At 30.5% G+C, this 17,133-nt stretch overlaps 1 protein-coding gene across 6 annotated transcripts in view; it reads right to left on the minus strand.

Moving 5' to 3' along the window:
* for (cGMP-dependent protein kinase for) overlaps positions 1-17,133 on the minus strand; it is a 601,089-nt gene that overhangs the window by 15,510 nt on the left and 568,446 nt on the right. The gene's annotated exons all lie outside the window — the stretch shown is intronic.

Genomic DNA, 17,133 nt, shown 5'->3' on the forward strand with positions numbered 1-17,133 from the left:
CTCGGAGCGGAGGAAAATATTGCCCATTAATTAGGCATTTCAATTTAAAAGATTAAAATATACGTAATTTAAAAACTAAAATAATAAAGTAATTCTAAAAAATCTTTTGGGCAAAAACAATCATATTTATCGTGTATTGTACTGGTTTTAATAAAAATGTCATGAAATGAACTGGTTCGAATTTTTACAAAATATTATTTATTGTGAAATTTTTCCATCTCCTAAAAGTTCCACTACGCTACGCCACTGTTACAAATCCTGCATGTTTTGTATAGAAACTATCGGATTGATGGTTGGAGGAGTTCTTGGAAGGGTTTAAATAAAATGGTACAAAAAACAGAACAAGGGCGTACCCAGAATAAAAATGGAGGAGAGGGGAAAAACATGGTCGTTTAGTTTGCGTCATTTCAGCAACGGAAAAGGCGTATGAACCCAAAATTTTAAGAAAATTATAGCAGTGCTTTATTATTTATAAGAATTATTTGCTTGGGAGAAAATTTTTTTATTGAATTAATAATTGTCTTTCACTCTTAGGGCTGCCCCCATGACCCTCACTAGGTTCGCCGATGGAAAAAAATGGGATATTGGCTTAACTACTGTTTATAATGTTAATCAATATATGCCTTTTATTTGATTACAATGATGCGGAGGTTTGGTTATTCAATAAATGGAGGAATAGGTGTTGTTTAAAGGAAAGAATGGATGAGGACTGACGAATGGAGATGGGAAGAGAATTCCAGAAGGAATTCACACACATGTGGAGATAAACACATTTTTTTATATTTAAAGCTATTGGATATTTTCACAAGTCACATATAAGAACATATTGCTTTATTTTCTTTTTCTTAATTACCACGTCATCCCTAGTTGGCCTTACATGGTTGTTTTAACAGCTTGTAAGTTATTTTTTAACAGTTGATGGTGGGTGGGACGGTATAGTCTCGTACAAGGGGCACGCCTAACTATTAGCTATGCTTTAACCATGAACTGCTATAATTAAAAATAGTAAAGACCAATTAAAAAAAAAATAATAATCCAGAGAAAGATAATAAAAAAATATTTATAGAATAAATAAAATAAAATTGACTTCATAACATATCGCTGCTTTGAAATTACACATCTTATATAAAAAAAAAAAAAAAGATTTTATCTCATTTTGAATTGGACTTATTCCAAAGAAAATGCCATAAATTGGGGTTACTTTCTCTACTGGAGTTGTTCTTAAAACTGTTCAAATGTTAACTGTCCTGTCACAGTGTAACCCCAGTCTACGGTACAATGTACGGAATACATCAAATATTAAATAAAAATAAATATTTTTTTAATGATGTGCCTCTATTTAAGCAAAGCAGCTATATAAAAATAAAATAACCAGTCCAAAATTGTATTATCAAAATTAAAATATAACCAAATGAATTCCGCTATCACCCCCTCCAACATGCCGACTGTTTAATACGGTTTAGAGAAAAAAACTCAGGCTAAAATTTTAATAGGAACTGTAATTGATTCAACGAAGAGTTGCATTCGCCCACGTTGCCGAATATAAAAACAGCAATAATTTTAAGGCTGTGATGAATAATCAAGTGAGACCTGCATTTAAGATAACTTGTGGTGAGTTATAATTCTACTGCAACCATTCTGGCCTGAGTTTTGAATTTTATTTCATAGAGGAGCTTGTGCTGAGTTTGCGGGGCGTGAAGGGACAATCTATTATCCAACATAAGTACTGGAAACATTTAAACCAATAAAAAAAGATTATTTATTATGCTTAGTTTAGTGTGTTTAGGAGGTATTTTGAAAAATATTTCAAGGTAGAATTGGGGTATTCATGATATTGTGTTAAATGTAAAATGTTTTATCATGTTAAATAGCATAAGATTGTGAGCAGCCCTATTTAAAGCCATGTTAAATGCATAAGAGCTCCTAGCGGATTTTTTTAGCTGCTTGTTTAGTAACCTTTCCTGCCAAAATTTCATGTTATTGTTTACTTCTAAGTTTTGACTACAGTAATTTATTACAACATGCCTAAAATAAGTGAAAAATAGAAGTGTAAAAGTTTGGCTACTGATTGTATTTTTTAAAAAGTCCAAAACACAAGAACTATGAGTAAGTAATCTAACACGACAACAAATAAAACAAGCTCAGCTGGTCTGTTTCGTGACGTTATTCTCCATTTAACAGACCTAGAAACAGACTCTCAGCCATGTTACATGTTATATCGTTTTAACATGGCAAAAGAAGGAAATATTTCTACATTTAACACGCTTTAACATGTTAAACTAAAGATCATGAATACCCCTAGTGTAGATACTTGAGTAGTGACGATAAAAATTATTTTTTCCTGGAGAACAGAGAAGGAGAGGCGTATAAGAAAAACTTCTGCATTATGATGTCTTCATTCTTAGTTATGCTAATGGTAGAACCCTCAAGTAAATCTCAAAATTCTTATTCACTAAAGAATAGACAATCGTTAGGCCAACATATCGTACCAGGAGAAACCAATATATTCCACGAGGAGTCCGACCATGTGAAAAGATTTTTAAATAAGACCTTGAAATTAGGGGGCTCCACAGAATAAATATCATATTCTGAACAACTTTAGATTATTAACAGAGATAAACTAAGTAATAGTTAAATGTTTATTAGAGATCTTGATTTTTGATGATTTATTAAGTAATAAGACTTATGTAAAGTAATGATTTATTAAGACGAATAAACGTCCCAAGGGGTTGACCGAAGTGTAGGTGGGATGATTGCATCAAGACTGATCTGGTAGATTTTGTTTAGGACAGGCATTACTGGGTAGATGAGTGTAGTCAGCGATGGGTGGTATCGGTATCGAACCTTCGGGTTCGCTAAGCCTTTATTATTTTTATCAAATTCATGAATTATGAAATTGTATTTCATTAAATACATTTCTTTCTATGTGCTTCAGAAATGAAGTACTTAATCTATCTTGAAGGAATTTTACCTCTCAGATCATTATATTTTATCAACCACATGAATTAAGATTCTTATAAAACACGAAGGCGAATGGGCCCTTAGAGTAAATATGGCACTGAAGAAAAAAATGTTATAGGATTACAATAAGTATTTAAAAAATAAAATAAAAAACTGATATTTACCTAAAAAGTTTTAACACAAAATGATTCGTTTGTAAATAACAAAAAGGTTTCATCACTTGGATTGCCTCTGTACAGCTCGACTCCGAAACTTTTTTGTCTAAATTCATTTTGGTCTTCGAGGTTTCGATTTAATAGCTAAACAGCAAAGCATTCTTGATACAAGGCTTTGCCAAAACGGTTCGATAGTTTGGAATAATAAGGAATGAGATGATGGATGAGAGCGAAAAAAAGTTTTTTTTTTAAACTCGAGAGCGCACAAGTCTATTAAGTTTTTTTTATACAAATATACTTTAAGTGATTCAGTTTAAACTAAAAATAATTTAGTGTACAATAAGAACATTAATTTTGTTCTTAGCTTTAATGATGCTCTTTGTATCACTGACTTTTTTAAAGCGGTGGGCGGACTATATGAGGCTTAGAACCCAAGAATGCAAGGTGAAAATGTTTTGAACTAAACATTTTGGAAATAATCTTAAAAAAACAATAAATGAACAGCCTTGAGCTAAAGTTGATTTTTGTGAGGGCCCAAAATGTTTACCGATTAGGGCCACTAATGGTCTTAATCCATCCCAGTGGTGTCCTAACTCTTGTTAGAGTCAAAAACCATAAATATGCCACGACATACACAGAAGTATCACGGACGAACGGAATGACACATATCAGTTTCTTACTGACCTGGAAAATGAGGAGACATGGCAGAAGTTCGGAACCGAAAGACAACGATGGTGCGACTGATTGCCGAGTGAGAGGTTGATTCATTCATTGCGAGCCGTCTACAACTGACATCCGCTCGTAAAATCATTTCAGCCCACTAACTAACCGAATAACTTGGCAGTCGTGGATGAATGGAGTCTAAGCATCATCGATAGAGATAACATATCATTTCGAGAGTTAACTTCAGTAGTATACAAGAATGTAGGATTTCAGAATGTTCTAGATTTCTTTTGTTTCGTCTTAGTTGACAGTTTTGTTTTTTTTTTCGGAATATTTTACAATAATGTAAGAGCCTCATGGGGTTCTAAAGACAATGTCGAAGTTTTCAGTATACTTACAAAAGCTGGACCAGAGGTGGATCGAGTCAAGTAAAATTCATATACAGTAAAAACTTAACCTTTCAAAAAAAAAAAAAAAATCAAAAAAACTCAAACAGTAAAAAGTGTAACTTACAAGACAAACATTTAAAAAAATTTAAAACCTTTTCGTTCATTTCCAAAATCTTTAAGTAAATATAATTCAGTACCCGGGGCCCTTTGTTATCAGGTACTCACTTAGTACACTTACCCACTTAATCTGCCTTTGAGCGGGACTATATTATGGACATGTCGAAGATTATAACTTAACCCTATGTTTTAAGACTTATAAAACCCACCTCCGTGCCTCAATTGCAGTGTTACGAATACCGCCCATCACCTATCCAGTGTACATTAAGAAGTTATAAAAATATGATTAAGATTTAATAATTTTAACAATGACTGAAAAAAAATCAGGTGGTATAAGTAAATAATAAATTAAAAGGGTAAATAAATTATACGTTGAGAGAGATAGAGAAAGAAAGAGGACAGGGTGTAGGAGAGGGAGGAAGAAAAGAGAGGGCATGATTAAAACGATCCTTGGGCCGGATCCATATGTTTTTCACTTACTGCAAATTCAAAACACCTACAAATAATAATTAAAATTATTGAATTATAAAATTGAATTAAAAAAATAACAAACCATGATATCCACACCATGTATTTTTCAAAGAAGCAAACACGATGGACGTCGGACTTATGTCGGTTGTGTAACCTTCGATTTACGTGAATTTAATTATAGATAGAAACACAATGAAAATATACGAAATGAAAAGAAACGTAAATATATTTAAAGTAGGTGATAGAAGATTTAAAAACCCATAGAAATGTTACTAGATAACATATTAATTCAACCTTAAAGAACTTTTATCGGATACTCATTAATCTAATAATCTAGACATAACGTTTTTATAAATGCGCCAGGTAAATAAAAAGATAGAATTAATTGCTAAGATTTGAAAAAATGTTTTACCTCCAATTGGTAGCATTTTAAAACATACAACCTAAAGTAGAGTTAGAATTGACAGGAGAATTTAGAAGGCTACACGATACTGAATGAGGGTAGATATAATTCAAGTTATAGCATTGCGGCGTATAAGATGGGCGCGTAAAGTTGTAGGGCTTAGTGAAGAGCGGGTCCCTGAAATGTTAATAAACACTGAACCGACGGGTAAACAGCAGAGAAGTAGACCGAAACGTAGATGGGAGGTTTGCGTCAAAATTGATTAAGTAAAATTTGGTTTGGAGGGGCATCACTGGAAGGATATATGTGGAGTATGCGACTTGTGATATCGGCATCGAACCTCCGGGTTCGTTAGGCCTTTATTGTTATTATTATTAAAGTAAAGTTGACTATTGATTCTGAAGGCTGTGAAAATTCTTTAATTAACAATAAATAGAGAGCACAAAAGTGTGGATGCAACACAAGCGTTTACACAAACGCCCTTTTATTTGTGCCCAAAAGCCAAAACGTGACTTTAATGTGGTTGAAAGAATCATATTATTTATTAAAACAGATTTTAAAAACAATATAGATTATAAAGAAATTAATTCGATTACAAGTTAAAACAACGAAACAAGAAAAATCATTAAACATTCATTGGTAAACGTTTTCCTCAGTTATTACCAACCTGATGCATTATCTTCATCAGGCTGTGAATGACCTCGAACTGGGCGATTTTTCGATTTGTCAAAAGAGACGCTTTCCGAACTGTAACGAATTTTCAGATGAGTTGTGCCATAACCCAGATCAAAAGGGACACGAAGGGGCAGACATCCCACGGGTGCGGGTTACGGAATGTGTAATTATCGCCGAAGAAGAAAACCCATTCCTCAGGTCTGCTATTGCGCTGAGGATTGTGCAACCATTACGGCGCAATCTGTATGCAACTGGATCGGTTCTTTATTGTCCGGTTGCTGCCAGTTATAATCAACAGTCTAAGCACATGTTCGCTTTCTGACTTTAATTTTTTAATCAGTTATGCCTTCTTTTTGTTTTGATAGTTGAATTAAATCAGTGGCTTGGCAGTCCTAAGGAGAAAGCATTCCAAATCTTTTATGGAACGTGTTAAAATTCTCCAAGACTTGTCCTAGTTTTTAGGACCGGATTAGGTTAACCTTTTTCATTCAGCATTTAATTAATTTGTTACAAAGGGCTTAGTGAATGTCATTTGAGTATAAACAATAATTTCATTAATTATCTTAACCATAATTAATTCGATCATATATTAAAACATCTTAAAATCAGATACTACCTATCTCATATCTAAAAATTAAAAAAATATATACATAATAATCTGACCATAAAAGGCAAAGGTCGATTAATGCATGCAACACTTGATGATAATCTAATATTACAAGTACAACTACAAGGAAAAATAACTAAGTACTGATATATACAGTATCTAATATTCTATCAAACACGAAATAAAAAAAACCTTGATCCATTTAACAATATATAAAGAAAAACAAAACAAAAAGAAATTGTACCTACAAAAACATTGGCGTATCCAAAGGACAAGGGATTGAAGTAAAAAGAGAAAATTTCGTTCCAAATTAGACATTGAGAAAAAAATAAAAATTTTAAAAAAAGAAAAAATGTAAATTTTGAAATATCCCTACCAGTACTAATACTCATAACAGTGCTAAAGCTTTTCTAAAATTACGTCAGAAAAAAAGTTTTACTAGAAAGTGTTGAAATTTTATTTTGAATAACATCATAAATTGGTAAATGTCATTTTTCAATTACATTTTTTACAAGATGCTTATTGAATGTTATTTTAGAATAAATAATAATTATGAAATTATGAAGAAAATGGTCAGGAGTGGTCAAAAGGAGAACAAAAATAGTTAACAACTATAACTACAGAAAACGTAATAACACTTATTGTTAATTGTATATTAGTAATATTTTATTTTATTTCATTTGATTTTAGTATGTGATTTTTTTTTCACTTATTTGTACATAATTTTAACCCTACCTTAATTATTTGTTGTATCTTATTATTTTAATAAGTCAAAATATTTTTAGTTGTATTTGTATCTTTTAAGCATTGATGAAGATTCACAAAGTGGAACGAAACGTCGGATAATAAATAGTTGTTAACTATTTTTGTTATATTTTGACCGCAACCCTGACTATCTTCTACATAATTTGAAATTATACGGTCAATTATTTATATATATAAAATAATAATTATGATTACCTTCATTAATTCTCTATTATTGTTAACGCCATATATATGTATATGTATATTAATTAAAATGTAAATCTTTTTTTTTTGTTTTCTTTTAATCAGCTGTTAATAAATTTAACACATGACAAGTATGTTTTTGTTTTAAAAATAAAAGAAGAGTGTGTGAAGAATTTTTCTAATAATGAGTAATAGAGACGGTTGCTAGGGGTGATCATTGTTACGTCACCTAGCTACGGACCGACCATCTTGTTTGTTAGAGCAGTTGCGACTAATTAGTGGCCCTGATAGCGTCCTCAGCAGCCCTGTCTGCGTTTATAGTGTTATAGATTGGACATTTGTGGCCATAGATCAGTCGCCCCGTCGACATCGTCGCCCATGTACACTCGCCCAGTCGAGTAGCCAACTTACAGTCGCCCAGTCGCTGTACTTGTTACCTGACCTTTCTGGATGAGATCTTCGGAGCGGTTTGCTGTGTGGGCCCACCTACGTCAAGAACAGAACGTCGTCCCCGACCTTTTCGACACGAACTACAGGACCCCGACCCATCGGAGTTCATCAGTTGTAATTAGCCATTTTTTTTTGTAATTTGTTCTCATAGGGAGTATTTTTTTTGTTATTAAAAGGTTTCGTTGTTTTCAATTTAATTTATGTATAATTTATGTCTTTTAAGTTAATTTACGAATAAATGTTTTGTCCGAGCCAGTGTTTATTTTTTTTAGTTAAGCTTTCCAACAAGGAGACTATGTCGAATTGAGGTGGCTTAACAATTATATAAAAAACACCTTCAAATCAGATAATACCTATCCTTCATTCAAGAATTAAAAGTATATATGTATATAATAACCTGACCGTAAAATACAAAGGTCGATTGATTAATCAACGCTTGATGACAATCTAATATTCCAAGTACAACTATAAAGAAACACGACTTGGCATCAATACATAAAGTCAATAATATTTTATCAAACACAAAATAAAAAACCTTGATCCATTTAACGAAATATGATTACACAAACAAAACTTATACAAAACAGCGGAATATTTACGGGAGGGAAGAGAGGAGTAGGAAGAGAAATCTTACCTACAAAATTAGACAATGAAAAAAAAATTTGAAATATAGCTAAGTTAAAAGTATACCGAAAAGTGCTTATACTGTGAGAAAGTGTTTATATACATTTTGCCAAATAAAAACTTTAGTTGAAATACTTAAATTAAGTAATAATTAATTTTAATTTGTAATAATTTAGTAATAGTAAATTCTAATTATAGTTTTCAATAATTGAAATTAAAAAGGTATTAAAAACATTATTTTTTTTAACTAAATGAAAAATAAAAACCTGTATATATTCCCCAACGGTCAATGGTATCCTAATCGATGTAAAAAAAGTTTCGTTTAATAAACTTTAATTTTAAAATAAATTGGATAATACTTTATAGGTATTATTGCTTCGTCATAGGTTTATTATTTATCAAAATATTCTCTCAATCCCTTTCGACACAGTACAAGAGAATGCAATCACATATTACTATGTATCATCCATGCCATAAAAATATTAACAAACACCAACACAATTTATAGTGTAACCCCGGAATGGTCAACTATTGCTCCAGATTCTATAGTAACCTGAGTATCACCCAAAAAAAAAAAAAAAATAAAGCCACTAGATCTGCTCCTGTACACAAATCTGCAGATAAACGTACGTTCCGGTAATTACAAGGTTAGGAGATCTCATCCACTTTTTTTTCTTTTCTCAATATTGAAGCAGTAATCTTGAAAACAAGATGCTTACATAAAATTACAGATCACCAAGAATATACAGAAAGATTTGCACACCGCAAGAACCGAGAAATGAGTAGGTATTAGGCAAAAAGTCAGAAGACTATTCAAAAGTGATTATGTGTATGCACACTCACGTATCCAGAATTCTTCTTTTATACTCATAACTTCTTTGAATATACTCGCGCATAATACTCTGAAGCATTTTTATTTCTTTTACATACATAAACATATTAATAGTAATAATAAAGGTCTAGTGAACCCAAAGGTTAGATGCCGATACCAACAATCGCTCTCTACATACATCACTCAGGTAACGCCCGTTCAAATCCAAATCTACTAGATCAGTGTTGACGTAATGCCTCCACCTACGCTCGACCTTTATTTCCTCATCAATTTAGTTTTTTTTAGTTACCGTAGACCCGAAGTACTTAAACATATACATATTATCCTAACGATATAACACTTGGAATTCAGGCCTGAAGCAAAAGAAAGTTATTGCTGGATAGCTGTGATTCATCCGTGGGCATCTGGACGTCATCCTATTGGAGCTAAAAAAAGCCGCAAGGGATTAAACATGTGCAAGCTAATTATCTTCCATCATCTTTCAGGGCATATTAATTGAACATACAGAAGTAGCTACACATGTATAAGAATCAGCATGTTGCTCTCTTACAGATATTATTTATTTAATTATTTATTATTTATTTAATTTATCTGATTATTTATTTAATTGTTTTTAAGGTAGGCATACAATACCGTGAAAAAGAAATTTAAAAATCCAGTAAAACAATGATGCATAAGTAGTTTGTAGAAATTCTGAACTGCTAGTAAAAATAGTTCTGAATAGTAGAACTACAAAAATAATTCTACGTTAAATAGAAGTATTCTCTTTCCAACACAATAGTTTTTCGTATCAGTCACTTTGATTGAAAACCTGAAGAATTTAATCCTGAAATTCTGAAAATCTAACCATCCATCACCTATAATCTTAAGGTCAACAATAATTAATGATTTTGGATGACCTCCAATTATATATTAACAAACAAATTTTTATAGTTTGTTATACGGTACATATTTTTTCTTAATCCAAAACTTGAATGTAAAAATACGGATTTTAGATTTTTCTTTTAAACAATGAACTTTTGTAAAATCAAGTCTCCCCCAAAATTTTAGGTTTGATGATATGTGGTATTCAAAAATAACACCAGATATTTTATTATTTGCTAATTAAGTAGAATACGAAATTAAAGAGCTTAAGTTGTTAAAAGTTGCAGATCTATCTAGCTAAGATAACTTTAAGGATTAAGCAATGATAATTATTTAAAAATCGGAGGTATTACAGAACCTCGGTGTGGTTCAATGACTGTGACACAACGTTTCCAATTTGTGCATGGAGAGTTCCAACAAGCGGAAACCTCACTAGAACAAGCCTTTCTACTAATAAATCCCAAGAGAAACAGAAGCCGTTTAAAAATATTTATATAAGAACTACATGGACTACGTGGGAATCCTTGCAGTACCCCTACATCGAGGACATCTTGGCTGTTGGAAGACTGGAGTTTTACATTGCCTGGGATCTACTCATTCTTCCGGATCATGATCACACTTCCTCTTACTCACGAGAGATGTTAGCTACCACTTACCGCCATCCTGTCGGGCACATGCAACTACTGAGGCTATTCTATTCAAAGAAGCCGTACAACTAGAGAATATTGTATCAGTAGAGGATCTTGAAAGTAAGTACTACATATTCAAATTTACTTATGTAAAACGAAGGATTCGGTTTTATACCAATCTAAAATATTCAGACTACTCTCCTGTCTTTTATTTGGGGACAATGTAACACGCAAGAATAAAAAAAAAATAACCACATTTCTCCATACCTAGCTGAAACAGTTTGAGGTTTCTATACTATATTCATCAAGGTCATAACGAACGAAGTGTTAAGAAATCAGAGCGAGGTTGATCAACAAGGCCGGGATAATTTTTTTAATTTGTTTATTTTTATTAATAAAAAAAAATGCCTATAAATAAATATAAAGTTTCAGAAAAAATATCAAGACATTAGTTCGATACTTCTAATATTTTAAAATTAGTTGTGGACTTTGTACAATAAAGTTAATGGTAAAGTTCCAAGGAAAATTATTTTTTAAAGGAAAGAATTACTGTTAATGATTTTTACAAAACATGGAATTTGTTTAGGTATTAGCATTTTACCATTATTTTTATGAGTTTAAACACACTAATTTGGAATTGATATTGTATTTTAATAAATACAATATAATCCGAAGTTATTATTCTTATCTAATAAGAACATTTTTAAATAAATGTTAATTAGTCAATAAATGGTTAATGGATCATATTGTTTTAAATAGTGGATAAATATTCCCTTCTCCACATTTGAACTTGTGTTCAACACAAAGCACCGTCAATTAATTAAAGATATTTTTCTATCGTTTAAATTTCCGAACGTTCCTAACCGATTTACGCTGATTTTCTCTAAATGTTCGGTTTTGTATTGGGAAATTTTTTCGCTATTGAAATCCTAATTTTTTTTAATGAATTTCAGTAACTGTTTTAATGGGGAAATAAATCCCCCTCCTCCAAAAAAAATTCATTAAAATTGTTAACAAAGATATTAAACGTTTATCGTATTTATTTTAAACAATTTTTAACCAAGACATGAAAATTATAATAACTACGTAAATGTTTGATTTTGAATTAATTGTTATAAAACTTTCAAATGAGTTCGATCAAGCTATATATAATCAAATATTGCAAAAAAACAAAAAAAAACAAATAGCAAATCATTATAGGGTCAGCTAGAAATAAATAAATATTAATAAATTGTTTAACTTTGAGATCATGTTATAGAAACTTAATCAAGCATGTAAAAATAATAATAATTAATTTTTTATTTATTATGGGGCATCTCCCTTTAGAATAACAATACAAAAATATTTTATGGACTTTAAAGCCTTCGAGTAGCATATAAAACAAACTAATTAATCTATATTAAAAAAAAAATAATAAAATAATTTTTAAGTCTATAAAAAAAATTAAATAGAGATATGAAAGAAAAAAATAAGAGCTATACATATTAAAAGTATAAATAGCAAAATAAATAATACAACTATATAATGTAACTATAGTTATCTATTTTAATTATAATGGAACTGGATGGCTAACAAATGACTACAATTATATTCAACCATGATGTGAATTCGCTATTACATTTTGTTAAATTTTTATAAAAGTTGTAACAAACTATAAACCCAATTGGCTTATTTCTAATTGGCTTATTGGTTTTTTAAAACAATTACTTTTCTTAGCTTTTCGTTTGTAAAATACCTTTAAACACACATTCAGCAGTAGAATTTGAAATCGAAATCAAAACATTGAATACCTAAAAGAACAGTAATAAATATGTATATAAGTGTATCGAGTCCGTGAATAAAGAACAAAAAATATTAATTTAAGCTCGAAAATCGATCGTCAGAATAAGCGGTCATCAATATCAAAAGATTATTAAGAGCTAATGGGTTCAATTAAAACGAAAATTAGAATGGTAATGGACAACTGTTCTACGTCACTGTTTAATGGGTATCAGGCACGCAGCGGAACCATCTGCCATTAATGGGAATTTTGCAAGCAGCGTAATATTATCATCTTTATGAACCATCCCGCATATTTTCTGTATAATTTACAGGAAAATATTGCCCATAGGGGAAATTCAAATAGGTTTGAGCAAGTAGTTTCACTTTGACATGTATTAATTTGGGCTAATATAATATAACTTGAAAAAAATAATTTCATATAGTTCAAGTACCTAACAGGATGAATTTTATCCTTACTTAAATAATGTTTCAAGCTGGCCTATAAAAAATAGACGAAATAAGGAGCGTATATAATATATCAGCAAGAAATAGGTAGTATATAATATATTATAATTCTGATTCTATATTATAATTATATATGTATATGTATATATTTTATCACAATAATGATTTATGGATGTGAGTTTACATTCCATGAATATATATATTACTTAGGTATTAATTTTTTGTTTAGATTTTCTCCTCTTATTTTTTCATATGTCTATAATTATATAATATATAATATTTATAATGAGTTATTTTTGTAAAGGTAGTCCTCTACTTGAGATTTTCTACTTTATTCTTAATTTTTTTCTCAAGTAATCTAATTCCGAAATAAAGTATTTTTTAATATTATAATAATATTACCATCTTTATTGATTTCTGGGGCAATCTCCATACACCAATGTTACTCTAAAAGGATAATAAATTGGAAATCATTTATAAAAATTAATAGTAAACATTACAACAAAGCAGGGCTACTTACATATCTCAAAGTAAAAAAAAAAAATAAAAAGTTGTCACTCCACATTTTAAACTATATCAGATATAGTTTGGGTACAGACAGGATTCCATACAAATAATTTGAGCCAATATTATTCAGCTTTGGCCAATATTGGGTTCTGCTCTCTTAGTAAGCGGGGCAACTTAATAAAAAATTATAGCAATCCTGCAACGTTGTTCCATCATCAAATATATTTGTGTGAACCATATATCTAAATAAAAATTTATCTATGGAACAATGAGAAGTACATATGCCTGCCAGCACTCAAAATGAAGTCAATTTAACTCACTGTAAATTAGTTTATGACACGTATCATGATACTTTAGTACATTAAACTAAATTTAATTTTAAGACATCGTTGAATGGTTTTTGAGATATAGATTCCTCAAATTCAATTCACTTACTACTGATCTTTCAGAACATTGTTTCATGAAATGTCGCTTTTTAAAAAGCTGTAGCTCGAATACTATTGAACCTAAATAGCTTTTTTAGGGCTCATATTTTAGAAAATTTACTCTTCTTTAAATCAAGTTCTCTTAGATTTTCTAGTGTTGTTGATAATTTTAAAGATGTAGAGTCCTGAATGAAATAATGTTTTTTTACGTTTTGAAACAGCCGCCATTTTTTATTCCCTGTACCTATACTTGGCAGACTCATTCCTATTCATAATTCCGAATTGTAATTATAAATCGTTTTCATTAAAGTAATTAAAAATTGGGATGAAATAACTGACTTTTTTCTTGGTCTCTTGTGCTAGAAGGGGTGACAAGGCTGACTCGGCTAGAATGAAACGGAAAATAAGAAGATATACATTTATAGTGTAATATTATTTAAGAAGCTGTAATTTCAGGAATCGTGAAGGTTATTATTTATAACCAGCATAAGGTCTAATTAAATTTTATTATTATTAGTATAACAACAGTCTCAGAAAATTAGAGCAAGGTCGATATTTCATTTCAAGTGCATTAGTTGCATACCCAAGGTAGAACTAATTCTTAATTGTCCTTATCGGTAATGTCTCTGCATCTCTTATCTTTGGAATTTGTAAATGATTCAACAAATGAGATCGGATTCATTTAAATACAATCAGAACCAAGATATGATTATAGCAGATTCAAATGGATATAGAAAATGTATAACAATTACCTTTTTTAATAGGGAAAAAACATTAAAGACAAAAGACAACAGATAAACACGATCTAAAAATAAACATTAAAACGTGCAACAATTTATCATTTTTTCAATGTTACTACGTAAACAATTGTTTAGTTTTACTGAATATTTGTATTTGTATCTTTGGTAAAAATTCACAAAGAATTTTTAGTGAATAATAATTTATTCAAATAATCGATTTGATTTCTCATCTTAATTTCTTAATAAATCCATAAATGAAAGCTTACTACTTGTGAATCATTACTTTATTAATAAAGGTGCTTGTTAGGACTGAAAAATATTTAAATATAATCGAGAAGTACTGTATATATCCACATCAGAAGTTGATGAATCGATTTAAAAATTTTCTCTAAAAAATTTCTTTAATTTCTTTTCTTTTAAATTAAATTTAAAAATTAAAAAAGTAACTTGTACTAATTTTTGTTTACTAATCTTTATTGATTTTTACAACTATATATTAAGATACTTTCAGTAAATTTGATCTCTGCTATAATGGAATGATGCAGGCGTGTAGAGAAACTACCCATTAGTAGCACTCTAATGACGTTTTTACATTAGAAGTTCTCGACGCCATCTTCTTTTCAGGATCCTCGGAGTAGTCAGGAATGGAAGAGGAAGCAAGGTTTGAAACTAGTAGGTTTGGGTGGTCAGGGAATTTATAATGGACGGAATGATATCAGGTTGAGGTTCGTTAGGTTACACATGGAACATTAAAGTCTTTATGTATGATTTTATTTATTGTTTATTGATAAAGTAAGGAGCATAATGAAGGATTTTGTATTGTAAGGTGTACTAAAATTAAAATATATATCTACCGTATTGACCTGAGCAAAAACAGGTGGGTGGTTCTGATTTGTTATTTATTTATTTATTATTAATTTTATGGTATTTATTTTTTCCCGACTTTTATGTAACAACTTACTTCTTTATTTCCCGTTTTTTAGTGTGTTTCTATTTACTTATGTATGTACTTTTCTATTTTACGTTTTATTACGTCTACTTTTTATTTTAACCTAATAATGTGTGTACTTTTTAATATTCTTATCATTACCTAATTTATTATACTATTTTATTTATTATTTTCTTTAATTTGTATAGTATTTTGTTATCACAAATATTTATATAATTTTAACCCTACCTTTAGTATTTTATCATATTATGTCAAAATATTTTTAGTTGATTTTTTGTATCTTTTTAGCTCTGATGAAAATCTACAAAGTGGAGTGAAACGTCAGTAAATTAATATTTGTTAATTGCTTATGTTTTCACGTGGCCGAACCCCCGACCATCTTCTTTATAATTTGAATTAGTACGGTCAATTATTTGTTTATATAAAAAATAACTTATTTGTATCAGATACTCCAATATTATTTTTTTTAGTAATAATTTTACTTAAATGAACATATTTACTTTTAGTAGAATATTCCTCAAATCACTAATCACTGTAAACAGTTATCTTCTGAGCTTCGAGGTACTACCTAAGCTGGTATTCGAGCTCCTAAGACATCCTGCTTTCTCCTTTGAATCAATCCATGTTCTTCTACAAGAAAGTGGAAGGCTTGAAAAGATTTGAAGACCTTTATGACGGCAATGGCACCTTGCCAACAGCGCCTCCATGCTTAGCATCCAAACCATCCCGCAGAGGTGAAAGCAATTCTCACAGAGTATTCCGGTCGCGTACGTGAAGAGGCAGCGTCCACGTGCGCGAAATCCATCGGCACCATTTAAAGATCTCTTTACGTGCTCAAAACGTACCTTTTCCGTTTGGGTTTTTATCATAATCGGAAGAAAACGGAGGACTAGGTCGCGCCTGTCTCTACTAGGGCAAGGAGGAATTCAGAAGGTGAAAACGAAAGCACAGAGCGTGGATGAGCTTCTTAGGCAAGAAAGGAGGCAACACTTTGCCAGTTCTTTCCTTTCGTATTCCCCTTTAACGTTGCCCATGATTATAGTAGACATACGGCATAATTAAAAAAAAATTACTGCATTAGCCCAGAATAATAAGAAATTGAGTACTAATATTTCCCTCCTCTAAGACACAACCCCTGATGAAGACCTGAAACTAAGGTCGAAACGTCGGCATAAAATAAATAAATATGGTTTTGTTTATTTATGTTGTTCTTTGCTGACCGCACCCCCCGACAAAATTCTTCAAGCATTAATCTACGGTCAACTATCTACACCTCAATATAATAAGAAATCATTATTATCTTAAAATATAAAAAACACAATATATGTCCTTTATAAGACAAGCATATAAAGAATTTTAAGATGGATAAAATAGTTTACATCATATCCATTGTCCCGTCTTTGTTAATAAACTAAACTTAAAATGATTTGAATGTATTATATATACAACCTAATCAAAAAACAGTTGAAAAGTTTTATGATTATAAAATTATATTTAT

Source organism: Halyomorpha halys, unplaced genomic scaffold (assembly GCF_000696795.3).
Source record: "Halyomorpha halys isolate HHAL.00 unplaced genomic scaffold, Hhal_1.1 Scaffold352.1, whole genome shotgun sequence".
In the NCBI taxonomy this organism is placed as follows: domain Eukaryota; kingdom Metazoa; phylum Arthropoda; class Insecta; order Hemiptera; family Pentatomidae; genus Halyomorpha; species Halyomorpha halys.